Source organism: the organism of the source record quoted next, unplaced genomic scaffold (assembly GCF_019419815.1).
Source record: "Pyrus x bretschneideri cultivar Hongxiangsu unplaced genomic scaffold, Pyrus_bretschneideri_v1 Contig42, whole genome shotgun sequence".
Lineage (NCBI taxonomy): Eukaryota > Viridiplantae > Streptophyta > Magnoliopsida > Rosales > Rosaceae > Pyrus > Pyrus x bretschneideri.
In genome coordinates this window covers 3359451-3367240 of record NW_025999746.1, presented here as the reverse complement: position 1 = coordinate 3367240, position 7790 = coordinate 3359451, and the positions used below count along the sequence as shown (strand labels likewise).

General features: G+C 36.8%; 1 long non-coding RNA gene across 1 annotated transcript; it reads right to left on the bottom strand.

The window, feature by feature from the left end:
• Positions 1-5982: 5982 nt before the first annotated feature.
• Positions 5983-7258, bottom strand: LOC125469344. The gene is made up of 2 exons (XR_007251675.1): positions 7130-7258; positions 5983-6618 (listed from the first exon to the last, which is right to left on the bottom strand). It is a non-coding gene; the product is annotated as an uncharacterized LOC125469344 (long non-coding RNA).
• Between the last annotated feature and the right edge of the window lie 532 nt (positions 7259-7790).

Sequence of the window (7790 nt, the reverse complement as noted above, 5' to 3'; positions counted from 1 at the left end):
ACTTTGCACGATCAATGGTTCGTCGCGCAAGGTTCTCATAACTGCCCGTTATAAATGTTAGCGTTTAATGCTTGGTTGACCAGTCAGACTATATCTTCAAAACCCTTTGTGCGACGAATAGTAATTGTCGTCGCGTAAATTCTTGCATGACAAACAGCAACAAATAAAACCTTAAATAAATTGATTTAATCCATTCAATTATTTAAAAACCCATACATGAATTAAACCCTAATTAAGTCCAAATACATAACTTAAAAAAATAAAAAAAATAAAAATAAAAAAAATAAAAACCTTAAATTTAAATATTGTCATACAAAACATAAATTTAAAACTATTATTTCGATGGTCCTCCATTCCGTTGGACTTCATAACGCCACCTATTTTATCCTCCTTCCAGCGCATCGTTCATCAACTTCATCAACTGTTCATTCGTATCATCATCAAGAGTATACTTACATTGCTACATGTGACATCCCACATCGCTCAGGGGTGATCCTTAAATGTATATTCCCATCCCTACCTAGCACGAGGCCTTTTGGGAGCTCACTGGCTTCGGGTTTCATGGGAACTCCGAAGTTAAGCGAGTGGCGCACGAGAGCACTCCCAGGATGGGTGACCCATCGGGAAGTTCTCGTGTGAGTTCCCAAAAACAAAACCGTGAGGGCGTGGTTGGGGCCCAAAGCGGACAATATCGTGCTATGGTGATGGATCGGGCCCGGGAAGTGGTGCTCCCCGGGCCGGGATGTGACACTACACATATATGCAAATAATTAATTCCAACATATAATAAAAAATTTCACAAAATTACTTATTGATCCATCAACAATATACTTACTAATAATTATTCCATCACCGTCTTCTTCGCATTCTTGGGCACATCTTTCCAAGAACGTCACTCAACAATAGGACAATTGTTCTCCATGGCTACAGCAATCGCAAGCGCGAACTGAAAATGCTACCTCAAATCATTCGGGTCGGCATCGGTCACACTCTGATCCCTGTTTTTATCCTCCATCTCACCACGAACAAAATTGTGATGAATAAGGAGAATAGAATTATGAAGAATAAGGATAGTAGCAGTACATATTTATAGGAAAGATGAGGCCTTTACGCGATGAATTCTTTGTCGCTCAAACATTTGTACTAAATGCAATATTGATTCTTGATTCACCTGCAGTGAATGGTCGGAGCTAAAGTTGGCAAGAACTTTCGCAACGAAATCTTTGTCACGTAAGGTTCTCGCGCCAACTCGCGCCAAAGTAATCTCCCACGTATTTTTCTTATTGACTTTGTGCGACTACAAGGCTTATTCGTCATGTAAAGTTGTCTTGCGCAATGAAGTTTTTCATTGCGCAATTTTTTTTTCTTTCCTCTCTGTTTTGTGCGACGACATTTTGTGTTTGTCATGCAAGGTACTCTTGTGCGACGAAATTTGTTTTGTCGTGCAAGTTGTTTTTTCTACTAGTGTCCTATAAGCATAACATTTTGTGCTTAATGAATATAGCGTAGCATTTGATGCATAATGAACATAGCATAGGATTTGGTGAATACTATTATATTATATATTAAATATCTTAAATGCGGTGAATAATGAATATGGTAATAATGAGATAAGTTCACTCAATATAAATAAATAAATATATATATAATACTACTATATAATATAAAAGTTATACTATATATATTATATATATTATTCGATTTGAATTCGGATTTAGAGACGGATATGGATTGGTGACCCCTATAACCATATCTAATACCATAACCAAATAAAGTTCACAGTTTTTTCTCATAATATACCCAAATTTTCATACCCAAATCCGCTCCATTCGGACGGTTATCTATGGTAATCAGGTTTAACGGTTTGAATTGTAATCCTTAGTCTCGAGTCTCAACCCATCGTCTTCTATATCATCTCTAAGTCATCGCCGTCACCACCCACCACTACATTTCTCCCTCTTGAACCTTTCCAGTGTCGTAACAACTATAGAGGCATGCATCTTTGACTTTCTCCCTCTCGACCCTCTCCGTTTCTTTGCTCTTCTCAAGCATAACTCCCAACGACCCATTCCTCTTATCAACTCATCGTCAACCATAATCCTCTCTGCTCTATATTCGATATTCAAGACATCTGGGCAAGCAATTTCATATTTATAAAAACGAGTTAGGGGTTTATAATTTAGGGCTTTTGAATTAGGGTTTGAATGAAAGATTTACAAATTGGGGATTGGGGATTAATTTTCTATTTAGGATATTGAATTCCGTAGTTACAATTTCTGCAATTAAATGTTGAATTTCTAAGCGTGATATTGTCGTTTCATATTGTTGACCCTAAAAACTACCTAGCCTATGTGGTACGCAAGCCGAGTAACTAATAAGCTAGCTACGCCAATCAATTATGTGTTGGGCGTGCCAACTCATTGGCACCTAGCCTATGTGGCACGCAGGCTGAGTAACTAATAAGCTAACTACATCATTCGCTTGTGTGTGGGGCGTACCAACTCGTCGACCGAGTTTGGCCGGGGTGTAAAATATGTTGATGTGGCGTTAGGCGCACTGCTGACTTCTTGATCTCGCCACTGCGACCGAGGAAGGAACACGTCTCGGCCTTCGGGTTTTAGAGCCTGAAGACAAGGCTGTTAGTTCTGCGAAGTTCAATATCAAATTCGTTTTCAGTGTGCCAAATGTAGTAACCTGATGACACCTTACTTCATCGAGAAGGCTGATAAGATGACCTCTTCCAACAAGGACTCATATATCCTTGTCAACCAAGACTTGGATAATAATCAGTCAGTCTTGAAGCAGTGCTATTTATCCAAACTGAAGGTGATCCTCAGTCGTTTGATTCTACGGCTTCAGTGCTATTTATCCAAATTGAAGATGTTGTCGGTTGCCTTCACAGTGTTGTTTATCTAAACTGAAGATATGATGGCGGGAAAAAAAGGAAGGGAAAAATCTCAAAGTTGTTGAGAAGCTTTGCGCATGGCAATTTGTGTGTTCATTTGAAAGGGGCCTTGAATGTTGTTCGCAGCTTTGTATTTATAGGAATGAACTGCCTCACCCTCAAGTTGTAGCCACTGCGCACGATTCTTGGAATATTACTCTAGGTAGAATGATCGTCACTTAATCTTGTTTATTATCCTATGCGCGCAATTGCATTAGGATAATTGTCCCTTCATCACTCGTCGGCCAATTGGAAATCATCACATGCATCATGATAGAATCCTAAATTGCATGGAACCATGGATAATCATTATCATCACCTCCACACGTAGAATCCTAATAGAACTCATCTTTATCTGCCGCATGCAAAATTAAAGGCCACCACCTAATCATCCATTGCTAGTGACAATCCACGTGTATAGCAAGTTTGTTAGTCTTTGACTAATCCCAAAAGCCATTCTAACCACATCACCATTTCAATTTCATCTTTATCGCATACATGCATATCTGGCAACTAGGCCAAACTGATTCAAACCACACGTCCACACGCCAAACATCACAAATCAGTTTGAACCATTCTGCTTGTTTCCATCCCATTTATTTTGTATAAGAAAATATTAAGATAATTCATTATCAAAATTATCTTCACTTTTTCATCTGACGGTGTGAAGCTATGCTTACTCAACAACCCTGATCGCACTAGCCGATGGTGTAAATTTGGATCCAAACATATATTGGAAATTATACCCAAACCGTATCGAATCCCAAAATTTGAGAATACCGAAATTTCAGTTCGGATTTAGTTTTCAGAATCCTATCCTGAAAATGATTGATTCAGGATTTAGATTATCATTTTTGGATCGGGATCCCAATCTGGACCACCCCTAGAAAAAAGTAGTGGTTATGGTTGTGGATGACAAGAAAGATTCTCTTAAGAAATTTATTTTCATTTAATTAAAATAAAATAAATAATGGTATGTTTGTAGTTTCATCCTCTTTGGATGACAAGGAATATCAATAATAGTATTTAAAATAAATAAATACGGCTATGTTTGTTTTTTCATCTCATTGGATGATAAGATAAATTTTTTTGGGTACTGGGAGAAGGTGAGAGAGAGAGAGAGAGAGAGAGAGAGAGAGAGTGGTGAGGAAGAAGGAAGCGAGGGTTGGGTGATAGGAGCATATTTATGCGACTTAGTTAGCTTGTTTCTTTTCATTTAGTAAGTTAGTTTCTATTTATTATAGTGATTTAAGCTATTTTCGTGTGTTTGTAGGTTTAAAGGGCAAAAGAGGCAAGAAAGTGCATTTTGGTGCATTTTAGAGCAATTTTGGGCTAGAATGGATAACTTGCATATGGAGCAAGATGGATGGACGAATTTGAAGTTCAAGAGAGGCTAAGAATATGCTAAACATCTGGAAGAATTAAATCAAAGACTTGAAAGATAAGGAATCAGCTAAGAAGAAGGAAACATTATCCAAATTACCTTATCTTATCCAAACCTTATCCAACCTTATCTTATCTTATCTTATCCTAGCCTAATCTTATTCCACCTTAATTCCAACTGCAAAGAGGACTTAATTTCATATTGAATCACCTAAATATCAGGTTCTAGAAGCTCTATCCTTTTCCTACATTGATGCCGCACCCTCTCCTTATTCTCTTTGGTTTCTTCCATGCACTTAACCCTAACTTTTTCCCCCTACAACTCTGTCGTGTCTATCCTTGTCCTCCAAGGCTTTGTGCCGTGAAACCCTAGCATATAAATACATAAATCTACCGTAGAAAAGGGGAGACCACACACAAGAGAGAAAATCAGAAAATTCAATTTGTGCCGCAGCAAGGAAGGAATGAGAAGAAGGGATTTTGAGACATGACCTACAATCCAAAGCCTTTGGGATTGTTGGAGTGTCTAGGGTGCTTTCTATCCTTTAGTTTCGATGTTTATTTTAGATTGCTTTTCAATTATGATGAACATGTTGAACTAATTTCTTTTTAGCTAGAGGTGAATTCGAAGCCATGGACATATGTTTTATATGAATTGATTACATCCAATTATTGTTTCATAAAACATGAATGCGATTTACTTATTTGTTTGATTGATAACTTATTTTTGTATGTTGATTAAGGGTGCACACTTAGGTTGCATGCATGAATTTGATGCTAAAATATAAGGCAATTTCACCTAATAGTTATGAACTTATATTTACAAGTAGTGGAGGTTGTTAGTCACAATCGTGTTAAGTAAATCTATGGCAGGAGTATCATACAGTTCATAGTTACGAATGCCTTGTCAATGCTTATGATTTTCACAAATCTTAATAATCTTTGATTGTATCTCTATTATGTTGTTCATGTAGGGAACTTGATAAGAATAATTTGGTTGCTGATACGTATTCCATCCAATTCAATGAATTTAGGAAAATCTGAAAGTTAATTTATGCTTCTCACGATTAATTTGGGGCATTGTCATTCATGGTTTAAAGGAATAATAATTGGAAATTGATTTGTGTTGCATATGGTTCATGTGTGGAGAAGGACCCTCTAGCTTGTCTTTCACCCTTAAAACACCCAATTTCGTGTCTAACCTGTTTAATTTATGCAATCTGTTTAGTTTAATTAATTTCATCCAAATCAATCCCTCCCCTTTAATTAAGTGTGTTAGATTAGTTAGAAACGTGCTCAAATCTGTCTAATTTAGTATTTTGAGTCTTTTTAGTTCAATTTTCGTTCAAATCACTTTCTAGTACATGTTTTGAGCTAATTTAACTTAGTTTGTGTGTTTTGAGTCATTCTAGTCAGTTTTGAGTTATTAGAGTCTAGTTTTCTGTTTTAGAGTCTAGTTTAGTGTTTTAGAGTTTAAATTATGTAGATTAGCATCCCTTTTAATCCCCGGCCTAGAACGATCCCTACTTACATATACTACAATTATAGGGTTTAATATGTGTGTTAGAATATATTGCATCATTGGGTTGGGGCGAGGGGTACGGTGGCGGATGTGGTGGCTTGTGGGGGAGAAATTTGGGGGGTTTTTTTTTTTCTTCTTTAATCAAATAAATTCTTTTTTGAGAAATTAAATAATGAATGTTAGGTATAAGAAAGGAAGTTCATCATAAATCCATTAATTATATTTTCTCAAAACCGAATTGCATCTTAACTACGCAGAGTTTTTAATCATATGTGAGATGTTAATTAGTGGTGAACATGTGTCAAGTTTTTATTTGTGGGGAATACCAGCTCAACTAGTGCTCCCGAAATCTAAAAAAATTTCTCTGACAAAGAGAATTCTCTTATAGAAGAAATTTTTCAATGTGATCGGAATACGAGATAGTACATCATATGTCACTATATAAATAGTGGGATATGTGTGTCAAAAAGTTAATAACTTAAAAAATAAATTTTTCACCACTTATATAAAAACACGTGATGCACCATTCGTATTCCGATCGCAATGAAAAATTTCGCCTCTTATAGATGTATTCGTTATTTATTGGCAGCTTTAATGACTTTGGTTTTATCGAGAATCCGTTAACAAAAAACAGACAAAGTGAAAAAGGGTCGAGATTAACTCAGGAAAGAGATTGAGACTCTTCCTGTTTGATCTCTGACAACCTCTGCATCTTCATGCATTACCGGTGGCTTTCTCGTCTTCTCGTGCTCACTTTTCCATGAATTCACTGAATTATATTGAATAAATAATGATTATTATTTTGGTGGAAGTTGTGATATTTCTTCCCATGCGAGGGGTCCATTAGCAAATAGCATATAAATTTTACTCCGACATAAAACCAAGTTGGTTCCGTTTAACTGGATAAAAGGTGAATTGGAAAAACCAATCTTCATAGTTCTTACCTAAACCAAGCATGCATTAGAAGAATCAAACGTAGAGGTTAATAGACCGTCGATACAGGTACTACTAACTTACCGTGGTTTTTTTCTTCTTCAGGTTACTCGAGAGTGTTATTGTAGATAAGAGGGTTTCACTAGAATGAGCATGTTTGGTTGGGCTAAATCAAAAGACCTCACTTTTCAAAACAATTTTCACTGTTCGAATTTTTAGATCCAATCGCTCGGTTTCTTAGAGTCAATATTCACCATCTATTTCCCAGACTACTCTACTGAAGAAAAATTGGATAAAAGAATGCAATACTCAAATGTAATGATGCAAGTGGTTAGAAATATACATACCTGTTATCCAAAAGCCACCCACTCATGCACGTTTGCTGCTTCTCTAAGAGCTTCCATTCATCTCGACACCTTCTCCAGATTTGTATCCTTATATAGTTCTTCATGATAAGCAAATACCTGAGCATAACTATTGGAAGAAGTTCTAGGGTTAGTCTAAATCCTAGTCGGCAAGCATGGGTGTATGTATGGTACATTGCAGTGCCATAAATCAAGGAAGTGTTTTCTGCTAGCTTTTCCATGTTTTCTGGTTTGCTTTTCCATGTTTTCTGCTTTACTTTTCTTTGTTTTCTGCTTTGCTTTTCCTTGTTTTCGGCTTCTGTTTCTTTTCCTTTCTTCCGCTAATTTATATGAGCTTTCCTTGTACTTTGTTTCACATAATACAAAATATAGACATTCAAAATTCAATATGGTATCAGAGCAGTGATCTCTATCGACCTGCTTCTGAGTACCGTCTTCCTGATTCCCTTTCTTCTTCATCATGGCTGAAGAGAGCTCCGTGCATGGCGAAGAAGTAAACTCGCATGCTGCGTCTTCTTCATCTCATCTAGACGTTGATATCAATCCAAATCAACGTCTCAGTTCGGTCCTACTAAATGAGTTCAACTATCTCCCGTGGGAGAGAGCTGTCTCCCTTGCGTTAGGAGGACGATCGAAGCTTGGT